Source organism: Dicentrarchus labrax, unplaced genomic scaffold (genome assembly GCF_905237075.1).
Source record: "Dicentrarchus labrax unplaced genomic scaffold, dlabrax2021, whole genome shotgun sequence".
Classification (NCBI taxonomy): Eukaryota; Metazoa; Chordata; class Actinopteri; family Moronidae; genus Dicentrarchus; species Dicentrarchus labrax.
In genome coordinates, this window is record NW_026136709.1 from 4,085,486 (window position 1) to 4,108,063 (window position 22,578).

Consider the following 22,578-nt stretch of genomic DNA (forward strand, 5'->3'; position numbering starts at 1 on the left):
GCATGACTGCCCTACTTAGTACCCAGCTAGCTTGTACTAGCGGTTTGTCCTGTACAGGCATGGAGCAGTTTCTCTGCTCCAGTTACAGCTCACCCTGTGGACCTCTGGGTCACACCCTGCCTTATTAATCAACACACACACCTGAGGGGTTCTGCTTCAAAGGCACACAGTGCTCCTGTCTGTGTGTGTGTGAGTGTGTGTAAGACTATAAGAATGCTTATGCTTCTAGGAAAAGTGCTATTTCTCACATACACACTCACACGCAGCGGGACCATCCCTCAGTCAGTTTACATGAAAGCAGAAGCGGGACGGGGAGGCTTGAGACTGTTGTCATCTGATACCTGTTCACACCCTGTAAATCACAACTCCAAGTACGACCACAGGGAATCCTCCATCCCATAATGTTAAGGTGTCATATCATAAAAACTAAGTGTGTGAGTGCTAAGAATTATTGGATCATGCAGACAGCAGTGCTAAATGTTAAAGCTGCAGTAGGAAATATTTATTAAAATATTTTTTGTCATATTTGCTGAAACTTTCACCATATCCTGGCAGTAGTACATGAGACAGATAATCTGTGAAAAAATCAGGTTCCTCTGACTCCTCCTAGTGCTCCTAATGGTATTTGCAAGAATCCACCGGGCCTGAACAAAGACAACCAATCAGAGGCGAGAAATATAGCTGAGTGTTAAGTCTTATTCCCAGAGCGCCAAATACAGACGCTTTGGGACCCTGGGAATGAGACTCAACAATCAACTATCTTCAAGCTTCCAACCCAAAAAGTTTTTCTATCTTTCTCGGCTCTGATTGGTTGTTTTTGCTCAGGCCCGGTGGATTCTTGCAAATGCCGTTATCAGTGCTAGAACGAGCCAGAAGAACCTGATTTTTTGACAGAGTGAAAATATCAGCAATAATGACAAAAAGTTATTTTTAAGTTACCTACTGCAGCAAGCAAAATGGTCCAAACGCAATCACAAATTAGACTTTCTGATTGTATGATATGTAACTATTGTCAAAATGTGTGTGTACTAAACTGAGGTCTGAGGGGTCCCCGTGTCCAGCTGCCATCACACTAATCTAACAGAGATGCTATCGTTGACATTCCTAACGGGCCATTCAGTCTATTTGACCAAGCCTCACAATCACAGCACTTTGTCAATACACACACCCACACACACACCCACGCATACACAGAGCTACCAACAACACGTGAAGGGGTTTTGGCCCATATGTTTTTTGATAGAACCAGACTGATATATTGGCATGGCTGATATATTCACAGATGTGTACATCATATCAGTATATACAGGTAGTATGTGCTAGTAAACATTTTTAATATACAAATTTAAGTTATTCTTATCAAAATGTTTGTTTATAATGTCAAATAAAGAATATTGGCCTTACACATAAAATACACTAGTTACGTTGGATTTGTTTAACTCTCAATTATTGATCAGTATCAGTTTGAATACTTTGAAAACTAATTTAGAGACTAACGTATGAAATAATGTAATCCATTATTTAGAGCGAGTAACAAAGTAAACTAACACCAGTGCTTATTTTCAAAAGTGTTGGCAACACTAAATTTAATTCTTTAACTTTTAAAGCATTAAACTTGAGTTATTTTGATTTAAACATCCTCATAATCTGTACCTTTGTAGTGAGATCACACCTAAGCCCTCGGCAAATTCACAGCTTGTGTGAACAGTGTTTCACTGTTTACAGAGAGCTGTGAAACCTGCAAGACAGAAATGTGGATCTGCTTCCAACCAGTCAAGCATTGCTAAAAGGATGCACTACAACAAAAGCTATTCTTTAGTATTCTCACTAATCTTTTGGATGAGGTATCTGGTAAAATATCATGCAATAAGGTTGAGATAGAACTGTTCACTTTGTAAAGAAACCTTATATTGACATTTACTGTATTTATATGCAGTTAATAGTCAGATATCACTTTAATTCAGCACATATAACAAGGCTACACCTTTAATTATGGAATGTTTCCTGATAAATAAAACAGCATATCACACCCAAACCCACACACACACACACACACACACACACACACACACACACACACACACACAGGGACATGATCTCTGACACCTCTGCACATTTGACAATACAAAGTAACACACACACTTCTCTCATTTCACATTTTGACCCTTTAGCTTACAACTAACTGAGGTAAGAACACATGGGAACCTGACTGTCTCTCTCTCTTACACACACACACACACACACACACACACACACACACACACACACAGTTGTTTATCTAAGAAGCTGGTGTCATGTTCACCATCAGGCTGTGTGACTGACTATGACTGATGAGATGTTGGTGAAAGAGAAAGAGAGGCAAAGACAGAGAGAAAGACAAGCAGCCCCATGGGCCTCTGGGTTTGTAATCGAATACAGGGAGTGGCATAAAGTCACATGGAGGTAGGTGTGTGTGTGTGAGAGAGAAACAGAGAGAGAGACAGAGAGACAGACAGACAGGCTGTGTGCTGTAATTAGTCTCAGGAGGTATACAGGTGCACTTCAGTGATCTTTTTGCGTACTATGCTCAGGCACTGGATAAGTGTGTACTTGTTAGTGTGCATGAATGTCTACAGCACCTGTGAATGCGCAGTTGCAGAGCTATGTAAGAAGTGAATGGCTCTTTTCTGTTGTACAAACTTTAATTGCATTTTGAAAAGGAGGGAACTATGTCCAATTTTAGCCCCAGAGCCATACATCCTGCTCTCAAAAAGACCCCTCGAGGACTTTCCAATGGCCCAGCAGTGTTAATTGTGTCAATGAAAACTATAATGAAGAAAATATTTGTTGACCTTCTTACTAGTAGGAAATGAGACTGAAATTATATAAAAAGTAAAATTTGAAAACAAAAGCTGGGAGAAATGTATTGTGAATGATGACACGTCCGTGAAGACAGAGTACATTTATTAATTGCTGTTTGAGGCTGCCTGCATGCATCTGTAGAATCAAACATTGTCTGCTCCTGATTAGTAAAAACAAAATATTAAAAAGTTATTTTTTTGGCCTTTTTATTGCCTTTATTTCATAGTGACAGCCGAAGACTGACAGGAAAGGGGGGTAGAGAGAGTGGGGATGACACGCAGAAAAGGGCCGCAGGTCAGATTCGAACCCTGGGCCGCTGCAGCAAGGACTCAGCCTCAGTACATGGGTCGCCAGCTCTACCCACTGAGCTAACCGGGCACCCAAAATATTTAATTTTTAATAATAATTTCTAATAAATATGGCAACTTATGATCAACCCATATCAATTTTAGGCTGAAATTAACAACATTCAGTCTGCCCCACCCACTTCCAATTTAAGCCCCGCCGGTTAAAATTATTGATACAAATACAGAGAGGTTAGTTGGTTGAACAGATACAGATACAGATAATGGTGTCCTTGCTCGCTGCCCCTCATATGCCATTGTTTATCTGAGTATCATTCAGTTACACAACCAAAACCAGTGTTGCTCCTACACATGGGAATTACAGAGCTTACACACAAAAGATCAACATGCAGGCTGACACAAAAGACAAGAGTCACACACATAAATATGCAAATAAAAACATGCTCTCTCTGTGAACTTTCCTAAATTTCCTTGAACAAACCCACACATACAGAGGGGAATGTGGTGGTTGATTCACTGATAAAATATTCATACTGCATAAAAGAGGTCAGAGCAGAGAGGACACACACATTTTTGGAAGCTTGTTACATAGAAATTAATGGCAGCCTGGCTAAAGTGTGTGGTGTTTTAAGAGTTAGAAAAGCACTTAAGCCCAGAGTGAATGATGTACTCAGGGATAATTAAACTGGAAGTTTAATAAAGGTCAAACAGTGTGTCGTCTGCATATTGTCGCAGTTTATGAATTCTTTTTCTGCACACATTTGATGCCTCCTATTTAAGAATGATAGAAATAGAACATAAATATATCTGCACAAACAGTATTTTCCTAACCTATACTACAAAGTGCTGTGTGTGAATGTTGACCTTCGGCTCGGAACACATTCACTTTGTCTGACTGGGCTGGTCGATGCCCTTGCTGTGGGGGAAAGCAGTAAGTGATACAATGCTCTGGCCTGCAGTGTGTGATAATGACCTAATTCCGATACATACAGGCCGGTCTGCAGCTCAAACCCTGATGCCATGGGTTAAATAACATTTCCCAGGGACAATTTATCTTACTTAAAAAGCTATTTGCCACACTCTTGTGATGACAATGAGTCACCTTTGAACTCAAGTTTGTGGTTATCATAAACAATTAGTATAGTATGAAATCATCAATATATTTCATATGATATATATATACATTTAATACATGGGAGTTGAGGTCTAATAACTGAGTGTACCTCACGATGGTTATAAGAACTGCAATTATCCAATATCCCAACCAAGCAGAGGAAATATCTGCAACTGATCTGCTGAGCACAGCTACAGTGCAGTATTCACCCACCATTCAGAGCCTGACATCTTCCTGATCGGATATTTAAAAGCCCACATCCGCTGGACAATCTACTGTCTGTTCCATTCCAAAACAACACATTCAACATGAAACCTTAATGAATGGTGTAGCATCATTGAAATTAGAGGTGCACTTATCCCCCTTTCTGTCCTGATACTGATTGAGAGTGCCAATCCGACACTAATGCATTTTCCAAATTTAAAGGGACCCTACACTGATTTTACACATAATGATCAATTTACTCATCATGTGGAACACAACTCATACTCAAAAAACAGTACTCTTCAGTGGCTCTGGATGCACTTTGTTTTTTCTGGAAAAATAACCTCTGATTATGTCACAAAGGTTATCTCAGCATAGGCATTAAGATAAACAGAAAATGTGGGATCCAGCACTTTTGGAGCCAGGCATGGAAATGCTATTCTAAATCACTGCGGTGCCCCTTTAAAATCAGTTTTCACCACTGCGTGGCACCTATTGGGATTTTGGCTAACTTAAGACTGTTATTTCACATTAAGGAGATGTTCATACATCTCTTTTATGCAGTTTTTTTCCCCCAGAATTTAAAATTATATTAGGAGGTTTATAAAATCATTAAAATTGAATTCCAACAGTCAAGACAGTGTTTTGGTCATGTCCAAAACACTGGCCAATACCAGATCCACTTTATAAAGTGAGCAAAAGGAAGATACGTAGAGGAATTAAAACATTTAGATGGGTTAACACCCAAGTCTATAAATAAAGAAATCTGTCACTGAGCACACTGATGAACCAAGTGATGAGTCACTCAATTACATGTTCAAACTGGTTAAATGTTTCTGATTGAGTCGCTGATGACGCAACAACACTGTGGTCAGTAATACATTACGGCTGATGTAAGACATTGAAAATAGGGAACCAACTCACGTGTTCATTGTGTGTTCATCTTGGGCTGGGTTGCTACATAGCAATCACAATGCAAACACACACACATGCACACACACACAGACACACTCACACAGACACACACACAAACAAGCGCTTTGACAAATTAAAACCTTAATTCTAACTTTGCCATCAATCCTTTCCTCCGGATGCAACGTCCATCAGAGGCTGGTGTGACTTTGACCAAAATAGTCTGATGATGCACTGAGGACACACAGTTCTGAAAGTGTGTGTGTGTGTGTGTGTGTGTGTGTGTGTGTGTGTGTGTGTGTGTGTGTGTGTGTGTGTGTCTTCATACACTGGCTCTGTCTGACTTTAAGATATACTCATGAGCATGTGTTGGACAGAGAGTGATATAAAAAGTCATAATTCATATGTATATTGAGTAAATAGTTATGTCGTTCTAATGCAGTTTTAGGTATTTTCAACAGACGGAGTGAGTGCATGCATGAGTATGTAAGATCATTATGTAATACCTCTTATGCACAATATCCCATTTATAGTACATCATGAACAGTAGGCCGTATGCAGATGATTAATGCAGAGGCCGTGTCAGTCTGTAAGGGCTTTCCCATGTAACTGGCAAAAGCACTGAGAATGTTTGCCTCGCGTGTGTGTGTGTGTGCGCGCATGTGTGAGAGAGTGAGAAAAGTACACAGAGCTCTGCTTTCCTAATCAGTGGTGATGTAAAACCATGACGGCCTCCAAAATCTGTCAACTAGCCAACTGCTAAGGAGAGCATAGGAGAATAAAAGATGGCGCTATTGATCCTCTGCCTGGAAGAATAGATGGTGTTACGGAGGAGTAGGAGGAGGTTGACATGGTAGGGCTGGTATCATTCAAAAATCTTTGATACCGATACCTTGGCTTTGATACCGGTTACTAAACGAGTGTGTGTGTGTGTGTGTGTGTGTGTGTGTGTGTGTGTGTGTGTGTGTGTGTTTGTGTTTGTGTGTGAGAGGTTTTTTTTGGATAAAAACCCATTTTAACAAAAAGAAAATACATCATAAATTACAATACAATTACTCACTTCAAAAGGAGAAAGCTATTCCCTGAAACTGTTTTTACTAAAATGTAGAAACTATTGGAGTATTGGACTATACAGATTTTATAAATAACTCTCAAAAGGAACATTAATAACAAATAATACAGTAGTGATATGTCTAGTCTAATCCAAAGAAGAAGAAGAAGAAGAAGAAGAAGAAGAAGAAGAAGAAGAAGAAGAAGAAGAAGAAGAAGAAGAAGAAGAAGAAGAAGAAGAAGAAGAAGAAGGGAATGACTGTTTGGGGGACATTTATGGTACTGGGGAATAGTGGCAGAGTGAGACCTCTTACTGTCTACTCCGGGTCTGACAACAATCCACCGTCAACTTCGGTATGTTTCTCTCCTTTTACCTGTCTGAATTGACTCTGCTACCGCGGCTTCCATCCCAGTGGACAATGAAGTGAATAAGCAACGTAAAATAGAAAACAACTACTGCACAAAGACAGGGTCAAAAACTGTATGGTATCTTTTCTGAACTGTTATGAGGAGATGGTAAAAACAATGCATACATTTAGACACACTTGTGTGAAAGTTAGATTGCAGCACTATAGAAAGGAAGAGTAGAATAAGAGATACATGAAGAGACAGAGTGAAAACATACAGATAGAATCAGAAGGGGAGAGAAAGACTCTGGAGCTCATCCTCTGAGCGGACATCGCAGCAGTGTCAGCTGTGTATATTAATGAGAGGCAGACGTTCGTTAAACACGTAGTATATTCAAAGAGTCCATTTCAAACCTAAACTGACATGTATTTGCACATGAGGCTACATCTGTATATTGGGAAGAAGCCAGTGGTCTCCTGGTTTGATCCTAACAGCCAGTGTGTCTTTGATGTTTGCTGCCATTCACAGAGCTCCACTTTATTTAATGTTAATATGTGCCCTGTGTGTGTGTGTGTGTGTGTGTGTGTGTGTGTGTGTGTGTGTGTCCTACTGCTCTCACATGCAAACAGCGCCTTGATGGGGCTCACAGTGGGCCTGCTTGAGGGCTAAGTGAAAGGGCCAGTGTGTGAGAGAGTGTGTGTGTGTGTGTGTGTGTGTGTGTGTGTGTGTGTGTGTGTGTGTGTGAGCTGTTTTCTGTTCCTAATAGAATTACACAGGACTAAGGACATGTTAGTATAATTCAGCACTTACTGCAGCACATTAGCGTGCAGACAGACAGGGAGGCAGACAGACAGACAGGCAGGCAGGCAGGCAGGCAGGCAGACAGACAGACAGACAGGTAGTGATGTCCACACCCTCCATCATGTCCTGCTCACTCTGTCCCTTCCTTTGGAAAGGATACACAGCCGCAGAGACTGAAAGAAACCCCTGTATGTACCACGGGTACTCGCCTACACACACTCTGAAAACACACACACACACACACACACACACACACACACACACACACACACACACAGTATTTCTTTGGGAACTATGCCCTATTGTTGCAGAGCGAGGCTGAACACATCGCAATGGAATGCAAAGCAGCGGGGGGGACACACGCACTCACAGACAGACACATGGAGGTCAAACTCTAATCCAAAAACAAACACTGTCACACACAGGTAGTGGGCACACACTCATCTAGGGCTAGGACATGTCAGAGAGTACTCAATAGTGTGTGTGTGTGTGTGTGTGTGTGTGTGTGTGTACATTGCAGCTTGGTCTGCTGGAATAGTGGATTCTATATGACATAAAGTCATTCCCTGCCCTGTGACTCATGCACTGGACCATGAACTTAAATTCTTCACATTCCTAAATGTCGTTCACAGCTATTTGGGTTCTTTTCCAAGTCACATCTAAATTCCTACTCATAATATTATAAAAATATTAGAGCTGCCCCCTAAAAGTTGATGGTGATTGGATCAAATCATCTGCAGAGAAAACCCCCCAAATCCACTCACATTTTTGTAAGTCAGACCTGTGCACTTTTTTTTAGCTGCGTCTTTGTACACAGTGACAGCATGGCAGGCTGTAAACAAAAGTCTCAAAGCTATCACAAACCACAAAACTAACTGTGATGAAAGTGAAGAAGAGTGATAGAGATGGGGGGCAGTTTGGTGCCGGACAGAAAGGCAGGGCAACTTCCTCTACTGCCGTCAACTGTGAGTTAACTCTTCGGCTGCGCTATCAGCAGTCCGGCAGCAGAGACGCTCCGTGTTCACTTACCGGTGCACTGTTGCATATGCTAACTGTACTAACTGCTGCCACTAGTGACTGTACCCAAACAGGGGGTAATTACTAGCTTAGGAGTGGGAGACCCAGCGCGGTGGTGTTTCTCACACTGATGAGTCTCTTTTTTTCTTTTTCGGACTGACACAGAGCCATGGGTCCAAACAAGTGGGCACATTTTCGATATGGTACATTTGACAAGCTACATGGTTCTGAGCAAGTGTGACAGAAGCAGAACACGTCTTTTTCTGCCAGAATTTCACAGTGTTGGAAAATATGCTGACTTGCTCACACACATAACCTCAACCTCAACCTCAACCAAGCAGCTGGCACTGAGGAACAAGAGCGGTTATTCTGCTGAGAATGTGGCCATATAGTTAGAAAAAGTAAAGTACTCAGACTTTCCATTTGTCACAGCCCTTTGGCTGATTGGTCGGTCCGGTTGATTATTTCTGCCCATACATTCTGTTCAGTGTTTGTATACTGACACAAGACCTGTTGGTATCTGCTGCTCTGCAGGGTTTCTGTATTTTTGTCTCTTCTTTAAGCATACTCCAAACCTTCAAACTACTTTCTCTTGGCTGTCCTTTTCTTTGTATTTTGTCCCTTTAATGACATACGAGACAGGCCTTTCTGGAAGATTCTTTGAATTTGGCATTAAGCTAGAATTGCACCATCCTTGCAATCACCCCTTACAAAGCATCTACCTGTTTTTTAAGGTCTTTCCCATCTTGTGGAGTTGAATATACAACCTTATGAACAAACCAACCCGAGAATATATCTCCTTGACTTTCCTTGTCTAAAACACACCTCCTGACCGCCTCCCTCAGTCCACCACTCCATCTATCTGCGCAACATCCACCTCTCCACCCTGGCTGCTGTATAATTCCCAGCAGGGCTGATTGGCAGCGGTAAAGCCTGGTTGCTGACACACTGGTCCAGCTGCTACTGTTGAGAGGGGGGATTACAGGGAGCGGTTCACTCTGTACCATCCCATTCTTCCTCTCTGCTCTCTATCCCTCCATCATTTCATTCATTCAATCCACCGGTGTCACGCAATCTCAGACTCCACCCCTCCAGCCCCATCACACACACACACACACACACACACACACACACACACACACACACACACACACACACATACATACATTATACATCTCTGTACGCTTTCACACAGACTAACACACATGGACACATCTGTGTTATTCTGTGAAATAACCAAATGATATTACGGGCTGTTGGGTCGCTGTGAGAACAAAGTCCAACCATTTCAAATCATTCTTTACCTGATTTAAATGATAAAGTGTCTGTTTATAGTCTGCACACACTGTTCAGACAGACAAATGACATTGTGTAAAGTCCCTAGCACTTTGTCACACACAGATGACCCTGATTTACTAATATCATTTGGGGATTACTCAACACCACATTTTGGAGCTACTCTAGTTCTGATGGTTGCTTCAACATGTTGCTCATCATTCACCCTGACATGGCATGACCACGCTGATACACGTATCACTGAGTGTTTAACATGAACTACACATTCAACCAGTCTATATGATGGTCAGAGGTCAGACTCTACATTTCACAGCAAAATCACAATCTGTGCATTCTCTCGCCAAGTTGAAGTACGTCTGGTTCAACTTTGACCTGCAAATTTTTGCCACTGACCAATTAAAATCTGTCTTGACTTGGGGGAAAGCTACCATCACAGCAAACAACAACTAGGAGAGTGGAGAGGATGTACGAGAAACAGTAAAACAGCCACAGCTTTTTACCAGCCAAATGATTGAATTAAGGGCTAATCTCTACAGATAGGCAGGAACCGTATAAAATCTAAAAGAACAGCTTAATTGCTATGCTGAGACAACTGCACAATTAATAATTTTACGGAAAATTACTGACAACAATTTGAAACAATTTATCATTTATCAAGCAAAAATGAACATGCCAAATATTTGCTGGTTTAAGCTCAAATATGAGAATTTGCTGCTTTTCTCTGGACAGTTCAGGCATCACCATGAGCTCTGGGAAACTGGGCTGGATATAGACTAAACATTTAATTGATTATTCAAAACAAGAGTCTACAGTTAAAGCCCTGTGTTGCTTTGCATTCCCTTAGCAATCAAAGCTCCTCATTTGTCCACAACATGTAATGGCTGCTATATTGACTTATTAATAAATCAATAATCAGTGATAAATAATTCACCCAAACTGGAGAGGTGAACCTGAAAAGAAGAGCATCATTTTCTCTCTCTCTCTCTCTCTGATGAAAATGTTTTTGGGATTTCATACATAATAAAACAAAGTGTGCATAGATTCACTTGGCTGTAATTCTTAACAAACTCAGACATTAAAATATAATAAATCATTTTAGGCTGAGCAGCACAAACTCCTAACAGGAGCCATTTAGGGTTTGGATAGAACTGAACAACCAAAAGTCAGGTCTCAGGCCTCTTCTGACCGTTGGCTGAACTACACTCATCTGCCCACATTCTCACGATATAAATATCTCTTTATTAATTACACACTTCTGACAACTGTGGAGAAGACAAAAAGGGCTACACTGAGGTTTGATTCTTTGGTACAAAACAGCTGAATCACAGCTAATCCGGTTCAGTGAATAATTGGTTCTGTAATACACCCATCAATGAATCACCAGTTTTTACAGATTGATTTTACAGTAAAGAGCAGAAAATGTTTCACAGATCCACTGCAGGTTCAATACTGATGGAAACCATTACCGGCAGTACTGGCGCTATTTACCACTGTGTATCGAGTATCGATCACTTCATAAAATCAAGCTGTCTGGTACACATGCTCACTAATTACATGGCAGTCAATCTGCCCTTCAGGCTATGGCCACAGCAAGAACATATTCATCTCTCCCTGCTCTCTAACAGAGCAGGGAGAATGGCTGAATACAAACACATGGTCATTTTTCTTGTGTACTTAAGTAACAGTATTTAAAATGCATGCTACTGTAAATCTTAATAAACCCACACCTTTCCAAAAGCAGGATCAGGGAAGGTTGCATTCCAGCGGTTTTGGAATTTTGGAACTGACAATCTGACAAGCACATGCACTTGGACTGGCCGGGTGTGTGGTGGTCTGGGGCCAGGGTTTGAACCTCTCTCTCGAGCTCTCATGTCTCGTCCTTCTCACACCATGAATGCCTTTGAGAAAAGTGTGTGCCCATTTGAACCATTAAGGCAACTTGCCCATCTTGCTCATGAGGAAATAGAAAAGCTAATGTAAGCAAAAGGTTAGCCAACTAGCTATTTATTCGACATCACTGGTTTGCTAGCTAGTTCGGAAAGCTAATGTTCACAAAATGCTAGCTCAATTATATCCATTATTAGTTAGCTAGTTAGCTTACCTTTGGCTAACAATAGCTAATTTAAGATAGGATATGTAACTTTTTTCCCTTAACCATCTTCAAAATGTCTTTTCAACATAGATTAGCCTAGCACATAGCATATCTAAGCACAGGAAAGGAGAAAGTTGACCGAGGTTCTGACCAAAGCTTATTGGAGCACAGAGCAGAAAGGGGCGGGACTTAGGGAGTGTCAATACAGCGAATGAGATAGCTGCTGGGGCATCAGGAAATGGGCATTCAGTTCATAAAGTGGTTAGGACAAACTGAAAAGGACAGCAGTCCTGTCAAAAAGAGGTAAAGGAAGTACAACTTATTGAGTTTGTGGGTAGCTTTGACAAAAGTGAAGACACATCATTATGTAAGGACAATAATGCAGTTCTTGTCCCAGACTAAACTGCCCTCAGCAGCATCATTGTTTGGCAGCAAAGGAGCAAATGGATGATGGATTTCCTCCGCTTCCTGATTCCTAGACAGAGGCTGGGATGAAGCAGCCTGCTGACCCTGAAGAGAGAATTCAGCTCGAGTCAGGACGACCCTGACTGTGGAGCAGGGATCGGCTTTCCTGCACCCCGGCTCCAACCCTGACTCTTCTATGACCTGGAAAACTCCCAAATTAGCTTCACCATACAATCGTAAAGATACGCTGACATATTTTAAGATGAATTATGACTTACAGTCATGGTGAGCAGACATGAGGAGAAAAGAAGGAAACCAGAGCAGATTACCCATCAGTTAGTTTCTAAGTGTCTGGGCGGAGGGCGAGAAGGCAGGGAGTCAATGGCTCTCAGTTCCCGTCAATTGGCATTCCACAGGCTGGGAAGAATTCAAGATCTCTCCGACTGAGTAACTCTAGGAACCTGTCTGCTCGCTTCAATACTTCCTCCCTTCCTTCCTCCCTTCCTTCCCTCCCCTCCTACTATGGTCATTATTTCCTGACTCACCCTCTTCCATTTCTTTCTCCTTACGTTTCTTTTCCTTAAAGTATGTTTATTTTCATTTTGATGAATGTGACAAATTCCCTTCTAATTCTATGCTGCAAGACATGTATTTCACAATCAGTTATGCTTATATATATATATATATATATATTGGCTTAAGATTGAATATACTGCTAGCTTAATCATTCCAACTGTGCATGTACTGGAGCATGGCCAAAAGACCAATGGCCTACAACCATCCAGTTATGGAGCTACCATAAAAGTTACATATTTAAGATGTCAGTTAGATTTTTTTTCTCCTAAATTAGAAATATAAAGTACATGGGCAGCTGCTCTAACATGCCAAACGGTTCCTGAAGGGCTAATGGGTCATTCAATATGTATGTAGAAATCAATCACCGGACTGATCTCCTTTTTGTTTTTGGCATCAAACAACAAATACATTTAGAGACAGAAAGTAGAAATGGGTCATTCTACAGTTTCTATCAAGCTTTTTGAGGAAAAACAGATGGAATAACTTAAAACAGAGTGAAAGGAAACACGACGTTCTAGACTGACTGCATTGGGCCAAACAGAACAGCATTTAAAAAAAAAAGAGTATTAATAATTCCTCTCAAATCTAGAGAGCATAAAGCCAGGATACAAACATCTGGTCTGTGCGATCATCCTTCAAATGCTAAAATACTGGAACACAGAGGAGTGAAATCAATCCAGTAACTGCACAGATAAATCATATCATGTATTCCTTCACCATACAGGAGAGTTATAGATAATAGAAACAGATTATTCCCTTCAGCGGTGTGTGCCAACCTTTGTACCTTCAGTCACTAACCACCAGACTTTATAGTGAAAAGAATAGTTATTATGAAAGACTTTCATTCTACATTAAATGCTTCTCAATGGACCCACTATAAAGCTGGAGCATTATTATGACAAAAGGCAAAGTGATGATGTGCAGTTGTCTCCTACTGCTTATTATGAAGGTTAAAACCAATTGTTCCCATGTGGTTTACCCAGCTATTCACTGCTTTGAATAAGTGTTTTTTTTATAGACAACGAGAACCTACACTGGATATAGGGCTGGTTATCAAATCACAATACTTGTTTGGTCCCCATGGAGTCTGTCTGTAGTATCTGAGTATCAAAACTACAGAAAAAGTACAGAATCTGGTCTTAGTCTTGTATACTTCTATTATTATTATATTTATATTTACTATCATAAATTAAAAAGCAGCAAATCTGCACATTTCAGGAGTTGGAACCAGACATTTTTTGCTTGAAAAATGGGATGAAATTATCAATTGTTGGTATGAAAATACATTCTTTCAATTAATTCTGTTAAATATAGAAATATGTCTGTATTCCTTTAGGTGAGGTCAGGATAATGTATTGTTTAACTGTCCTGCACTGTAATGCGATAAGTACTTTTAACTCAAAGAAATTGTTAAAATATAATTATATATTACACATTTACTCACACAAACTCAATTTCAGTGAAAAAAACCTTCTTGATTAAGTATGTTTTACTAGGTATTTTTCACAGTACAAATAAAAATCACATAATTAAGTCAGTGTCACTTAAAACTACTAACGTTACTTGATCAAGAATGTTTTTTTTAACTTTTAACAAAACTGAGTTAGTTTTACTTAAATCTTGCAATGTAATGAGTTGGAGTGGTTTTTTTTTGTTAAATTAACTTATCTGGTTTTACAGTGTGGTATCAAACATTTTTAAAGAATCTCAGCACTAAATAGACGATAGGTTCATCTAACTGGCTCAAATACACAGTATTTATTTATTAATACACAGTCATGTTTACTTTGACCTCTCACAATATAACCAGTTCATCATGTCTAAAGCCTAAACTTCATACACACACGAAGGATCACTTGTACAGAAAATACAGCCCATCTCCATTGCTGAACTTGTAGTTCAAGGATGTGTATGGCAGCTGTGGTTCCCATACAGATGTTCTAGCAGTGTCTCCACACAAAGATCAACAGTGATGATCCAAGAACTAAAATGTAAATTAAAATACTGTACAGCGACGATACAAACTCAACCATTCACCACTGTTGACACAAATGTTCTGGATGTGGCTGCGTGGACACCATGGGCATTCTGTGCATGCAAACAACCTACTGAAGCACATTACCAGAGGATATTGGAAGGAAACATTTTGTTTCAAGGCGCTCTGTATTTTCTGTCACTTTTGGTTTCTATGGGCAACCAAATGACCAACCATCCCACCGATCCCTAAACAACGCTTTCCTTTCAAGGTTAATGTCTGACATTAGATTCTGGCAAACACACTTAATTGATCATTTATCCAATTTGTGCTGAAGGTGGATCATTTGTTACACAGCTGGCAGCTTTACTGAATGTCACGCAAAACCAGTCAGAATACGGATAGTTTTAGTTAAGGTTTGCATGTTGCACTGGCTACACGACTCAGCAGCAGACTATTGTTAAGTTCACCTTGCAGCGTATTTCCCAGAATCCCAAACTCTCCACAACTATAAAACTACTTAGAGTGGTATTTGATATTGGCAAGACTGGGCGTTAAAGTGGGCCTTCTCAGGAAACACCGGTAAAGGTTGAGTACAACTGTCTCAGTGTACTGAAGCAGAATGTGAAGAGGCGGCTGATGTATTTATAAAACAGTTAGGGAATAAAACAGATGTTCCTCTCTTTTTAGTTTTCATCACTGGAAATATCTGCTCCCGGTGGCACCCGTCCTGCTGCGGTATTTCTATAAAATAGTAACAGTAAATGCTTTTCATGGTACTTTCTCTACTTCATGCCCCCAGTGTAACACAGCTCACTGCCTCCATCATACAAAACAATACCGAAGAGAAGACTGCGCTGACAACTGAAATTTATGATGTGGCCTTGCACTTCACTCAGCACAAACAAACACCGGGCCATTACAGTACAATTAAATTATATGAGCTGATGTATGTATCCCTCTGGGAGAAAGGCCTTTTCACTTTCACTTCTGGAGACGAACAGGACTTCATCTGCTCCTCTCTCCTGCTAAAGTTTGTGTTTTCTCAGTAAAGACAGCGGGGTAGCTGGGTCACAGAGATCCAGCCACGGGCAAACAGAACTTTCAGGTGGGGTTTGCTCCCTGAGCGGCAAAGCTCTTTCATCTCTGCACACTGTTCAGCTCTGAACACTGAAGCTGTTTATTTCAGCAACTCTGGGGAGAGCTGGCGCGACAGTGACCCACCCCTGCGACCTGTTTGATAACCGTCCACCCCTCAGGCCTAATACCTGATCACTTTGGCGGGCTTACAGCGAAGCAACAAGCAACGGGACATTTTAGGGATGTGATTGGATCAGGTCCATAATGAATTCAGGGCCTTAGATCAGTCCCACCTCTTATTTCCCCACTCAGTAATCTGGCTGCGGGAGGATTGGAGAGTAATCTGGATAGAGGGAGGGAGACGGGTGGGGGGGAGGGAGGGAGGAAGGGAGAGGGACAATCCTCTCTGCTGCCACTCCTCTTTTTGTTATCACTTTCTATTGGTAGTTCTTATAAGTACTATAATGTTCCAGTGCAGGTGTGAGCAGGTAGTTTTAGATGGAGACCAACAAACAGGGTCTCAGTTCATCACTTTGAACTGGAGCTGACAAAGAAAGTTAACTCAAGGGACACTTATGAGCTCTTTCCAGAGCTTTCAGTCATTCTCTTCATCAGCAGATCAGCTATGATGAACTGTAAAAACCAAACCCAACCATAATCAACATCCATCCTAACTGAGCAGCGTCCATGCCCTCATGAAGACCATGAGATGCAGCTGAAAGCCCTGCAAAAAGTGAATGAATGGGCCATGAGTGTGGAATCTGTGGGTGGGGTCAAACTATTATTTCAAAATGTCAACAATGAACCTTCAGCCTTATCAGTTTTGAATATTTAAGAAGTGATTTTGCACACATTACCCCTGTCTCCATAAATACCATTACCAGAAAATGTGCTTATTAATCTTGGAGTCAAGATTTCAACCATGTCGCTGAGCCCCAGCAGCAACACCACAAAGTTACACACTTATTAGGAGGGAATCGAAGGAACGGCTGAAAGGAATCTCTTTGAGTATCAGCAGTGTTACAAACTGCCAATGATAAGCAGCGATAAGGGCTGAAACAACAGAGGCAGACTGACATCCATCACACTGCACTGCTACCACCAACCCATCAGTAGTCACAGTATTCTAATATGGAACAGGGAAGAGGTCTATGCATGCACAGGGTTAAAAATGTGGAGCTAAACTACAGAATAAACACAGAACAACACGTTTGTACACACTGTAAATGAATGGACAGAGCCAAAACACACACACACACACACACACACACAAGCTAGCTTGCATAACTTTGCTGTGTCTGCTGTGACAGTGCAACTTCACCGGGGCACCCATGCTGCCTCAAGTGCTGTCGGGAATATCAGAACCACCATATTGGGTTGCACGACCCAACGACCCACAACGACCCACCTCTATCAGACTGGGGAAAGTGAAAGTTCCCAGTCAGTGTTATCAGTGAGGCGTTCAATAAAGTTGCACAACACCTGCCTTTGGCTAATAATTCATAGAAAGGGCGCGAAGGTTACTACTGCGCATCCAGCACGCCGCTTTCCGAAAGTAAGAGTTTCCGAGGGGCACCTGAAGGCAGCATTATCCTACAGCAGCGCACCGTGGCTGTGATGCGTGCTGTGAGATCACTCATCCAAAATCACCGTCATTTCACTGCTACAACGCCTGCAGCTGCCCGCGCGCTACCTCCGCGCTCCCCGCAAACTGCGCACGTTCCCACGGACTGACACTACCACACAAGGATGATATTTCCGCTGGACTCACCGTTAGTTGTCTGCTTTTTGACAGTTTGTCGGGAGTCTCCGAGCGTCGCTGTCACCGCTACGATCCGCCCACCAGAGTGTGCACTCTGCTGGCCGCAGACTAACGTGCTCCCTCCCCGAAGAGCCTCTGCTCCAATCACAGGTCGAGGTCGCTGACTGGCTCTCCTGTTGTCCAATGGAATCGACGCTACGCTCTGAGTGGCGATGGTATTGTCCAATCACAGCATTCAAACCCTGGGCAGGCCTTTCGTCGTCACTACATGTACTTTTGACGGACACCCTGTGCATACAATGGAGTAGTTTGACTCCTTTTACGGGACGGTGCCGGTCCAATCGCCGGGGGGAACGGGCTCTGAGTGCGGCCACGGCCCAGGAAGACGCCCTAATACCGCCCAGATCACTGGAATGTCACCGGGATGAGTCCGGTCAGAAACAAGACTTTACACGGGAGAATTCACCTGTATTATAGACGGAGCAGGTAATGATAAATAAACAGTATGACAATTGAGTTTAATTCTTCTCAAACATTTCACGACAAATTACAATTATGTTTAATCTCTCTGATTGTACTTTTGATAATGGGTTCATCTAACGCGAACGATAGACAGAAACATAATGTTTATGTAATGTTTATCTACTGAATACTCCTCTCACTGTATCCGCCAATGTTCCCCTCTGTGATGGTACAATTACAATAACTTTCCATATTAAAACATCTGAAGCAGTTGGTTGGTTTATAGTGACACCTTGTGACTGAAATGGCTAACCACAGTTCAACGCCTCTCTCTTTCTCTGATGTGAACATCGTCAGCCTCCTCCCGCCCCTCCATCCAGGACGAGCCCCCAACCTGGGCTGACCGGCATGAAGAACATTCAGAAGGGGGAGGGGGGGCAAGATGGCCGTGGCATAGGATGCTGGGTGCAAAGTTTCTCCGTCAAACAATTTGAGGTTTTGTGAACAGGCTGACAGAATATGTGGTAATTTTAACGATTTAATGATAAAGAAAAGTGACTCTAGCACAGTAAGTTACAATTTTGGTACCAGGACTATTATTCCGTGGAAAAGGAAAAAAAATGGGAAAACCGAGACGGTAAAAGTTTGAACGCAAGCTAGCTAACGTACCAACGTTAACGCCAGAGGAAGAAAGAAGATGACTTCCAATGCTAACGTGAGTGACGCTGAAGGTCAGTAGAAATGAAGGCAGCAGGTGAGGAAAGCATAGAAACTACTCCTGAAGATACAATGGACTCACTTTCGGGCCAGTCCTGTAACACCCTAACGAAACATGTCAACAAGAGGAAGAAACGGGACTCTAACGGTAACGGTAACGGTGACAATGTCAGCTATCCAAGAGCTCTCCAATAAACATGATGAGACGTTCCGTAAGATCTCAGTGATTGAATTCACGACAGAAACAACGACTCAACGCATTGAAAAACGCTCTTCTACAGTTGAGCAACTTGTGGTGGATATTAATCACCACAAAGACATTTTGAAACAGACAGAGTTAGAAATTGAACAACTGAAAAAAGAGAACCGGATTCTGAGAGCAGGAGTTACTGAAAACAAGCGCTACAGTTACAGATGGACACTGAAACTACACGGAGTAAGAGAGGAGATGAACGAAGACGTGAGAGCAGTGGTGATTAATATCCTGGGAAAAGTTGCCCCGGGACTTCATGAATATCTACAGGAGGGTATCGACATTGCGCATCGCCTTGGTCCGAAGAGAAAGGACGGATCCCACCGGTCCCTAATCATCCTCTTCGCGCTGCGCCGTATCCGTGATGCTGTTTGGGAGAGTGCCAAGGGCTGCCGGTTTCTGCGTCTCTCCGAGGCACTTTCCCCGGAGGATCGAGTGGCTAGAGGAAAACTTTGGCCCCTTGTGGAAAAAGCAAGGAGGGAAGGTAAAAAGGCGTCCTTCCTAGGACCTTATGCTCTGATAGAGGGGGAGAGGATTGACCGTTTGGACATTGATTGAAGCCCTTTCCTCAGACAAATGAAGACAAGAGTCATACAGTTTGGTAAGCTTCCTACACACTGCACATCTCCAGGGTGTTTATAAAGAACTGTGCATAAACTTATTGACTATGAACTATTAACTTTCGATGATGACTAATGAAGAAGGCTGTTTCCAATCATTTCACATCTCCAGGGAGGACATAACTGCATAGACTCGTTACTAAGAACTATTAACTTTTGGAGGTGACAGATGAAAATTTCTATGTTTCCAAATTGTGATATTAAGAGACACCTGGTATTGTGGAAGAAAGTCGTTGTTAAAGACACCAGCAGTTACATTACTTGGATATTATTTGTTCCAAGGGGTAAGGGAGATAAATGAACCTAAACAATATAATCAAAATGTATTATTCTTTCTTTTTTCTCTTTTATAAATTCATTATTCGCTCATAACTTGCATTGCAACGTTGTTTAACTATTAGAGCAATAGTATTTTTGAGCAGCAAAACATTCATCATATTTAGTTTATATAATTTACAATTACAGAAAATGTGTTCTGTTTAAACGGCAATATTCTGGATTTAACCCAATGTGTTTGATAATTATCGATTTAAATCAATTTAAACTGTTTATGGTACCAACACTATATTTTTCTATAGTCACAAATTATTTTGACTGTCTATCACTTCCTCGTTTAAGGAATCTAAAACACACTTCAAAGTTCTTGTTATTTATTTGTGAGAGCTACTTCATTATTTTATCCTTTTATTTTTGATGGATTTTAAGTTTGATTCTCTAACGGTTATGTCATTGAATGTCAGAGGTATACACGATTTGTTGAAAAGAAAAGCCACTTTTCTATTCTGTAAAAATAGTGAGGCTGACTTAATATTTTTACAAGACACACATTCAGGTGAGTCAGATGTAAAGTTCTGGAAAGGGCAGTGGGGAAATAAGATTTACTGTAGTCATGGTACTAACCGTTCTGCCGGAGTCTCAATTTTTTTGCATAAATTTAAAGGGGAAATCTTAGAGGTGGTGTCTTCACAGGATGGTAGATGGATTCTCATAATTTTCAAGCATGAAAATTAAAATTTCATAGTATGTAATATTTATGGGCATAATTCTCACTCGTCCAATAAGGTACTTTTTAGTCAGATAACCTCAAAAATAAATGAGCTATCACACAAATATCCAAACTCTTACGTAATTTTAGGTGGCGACTTTAATGAGTGTCCTGATGATGCAATAGATAGATGCCCCCCAAAACTGTGTCAATCTTTTCTGAACAATAATATTGTTTCGGAACTTTGCTCGGATCTCTCCCTGACCGATACATGGCGTTTTTTTTAACCCAGATATACAAGATTTTACATGGTCTAAGAGTAACCTTGCATCTAGATCCAGGATGGACCTTTTTTTGGTTTCTTCCTCTGCACTTCAGTATGTGAAAGATGTCTCCCATTCTTTTGCTCCATTGTCAGATCATAAGAAAATCACTCTGAAATTAGGGGGCTCACAGAGTACGACTAAGTTACGAGGATACTGGAAATTTAATAATGCCCTTCTTAAAGACAATTGCTTTAATGATAGTATAAAATGTCTAGCCAGTGAATTTTTTTATGAAATTGCGGACAATGAATATACACAAAAATGGGAGTACTTTAAGTTTATGACAAGAAGTATTGCTGTAAAGAGAAGTAAAGAGTTAAAAGCCTTCAAAAATAGAACAGAAGCTGAATTACTGAGCAGAATTGGTTTCCTCTTATCTAAACCCGACTTATCTTCTGAAGAGGAGTTAGAAGTAAAGGAGATACAGTTAAAAATAGATCAGATTTATATTGAGTTAGCCAGGGGTTGCATTTGTGAGATCTAGAGACAAGTGGCTGGAAGAGGGGGAATCAAACTCCAGCTATTTTTTTGCTTTGGAGAAAAGAAACGGTCAAAGAAAGTCACTAAGTATGCTTAATATTAATGGTAGAAAATGGACGGATCAAAAATTAATATCTGATTCTGTACACTCAGAAGCGTTCATTCTCTTTTTAGACTTTTACAAAGCTTTCGACACTATTGAACATAAGTTTCTTACAGAATGTCTTAAATTGTTTGGTTTTGGGAATCAATTTATAGATACTATTGAAATGTTTTATAAAGGAATTAATAGCTCAGTGATTATCAACTACAGCACCTCTCATAGATCTGATATAAAGCGTGGTGTTAGGCAAGGATGTCCGATTTCACCTTTTCTATTTATTTTAGTCGTTGAATTATTGTCATTAAATATAATACATGATACAGATTTCAAAGGCATCTCTATATTTAATAGAGAAATAAGAATTTCTCAACTGGCAGACGATACAACCCTCTTCCTGAAAGACAAAGAACAGTTGGTCAAAGCTATTGATCTAGTTAAACAGTTTTCATTAGCATCAGGCTTGAAACTCAATGTATCTAAATGTGAATTATTACCCATACACAATTGTGACGATACTTTCATAGATAATATCCCAGTAAAAACCACAGTCAAGTATTTGGGCATTCATATAACAAAAACTTTAATAGCAAGGCAACAACTGAACTTTTCTGGAAGAATTAAAAAAGCTAGAGATATTTTTAACCTTTGGCTTCAGAGAGACTTAACATTATACGGCAGGGTCCTTTTGTCGAAAGCTGACGGTGTCTCTCATTTTGTTTATCCATCTCTTTCTCTCTTTGTGAATGATGCCACTGCTAAAGAAATTAACAAGCTATTTCTGAACTTCATCTGGAGAAATAAAACACCCAAACTTAAAAATGCAGTTCTATCTAACAGCAGAGCGGAAGGTGGTC

The 22,578-nt window shown here is 40.9% G+C and overlaps 1 protein-coding gene across 1 annotated transcript in view; it reads right to left on the minus strand.

Moving 5' to 3' along the window:
• LOC127369687 (microtubule-associated protein 4) overlaps positions 1 to 17,873 on the minus strand; it is a 115,094-nt gene extending 97,221 nt beyond the window's left edge. The window contains exon 1 of the mRNA XM_051411263.1: positions 17,788 to 17,873. The gene's annotated coding sequence lies outside the window, so the exon portion shown is untranslated. The remainder of the gene's footprint in view (positions 1 to 17,787) is intronic.
• Positions 17,874 to 22,578: the final 4,705 nt, after the last annotated feature.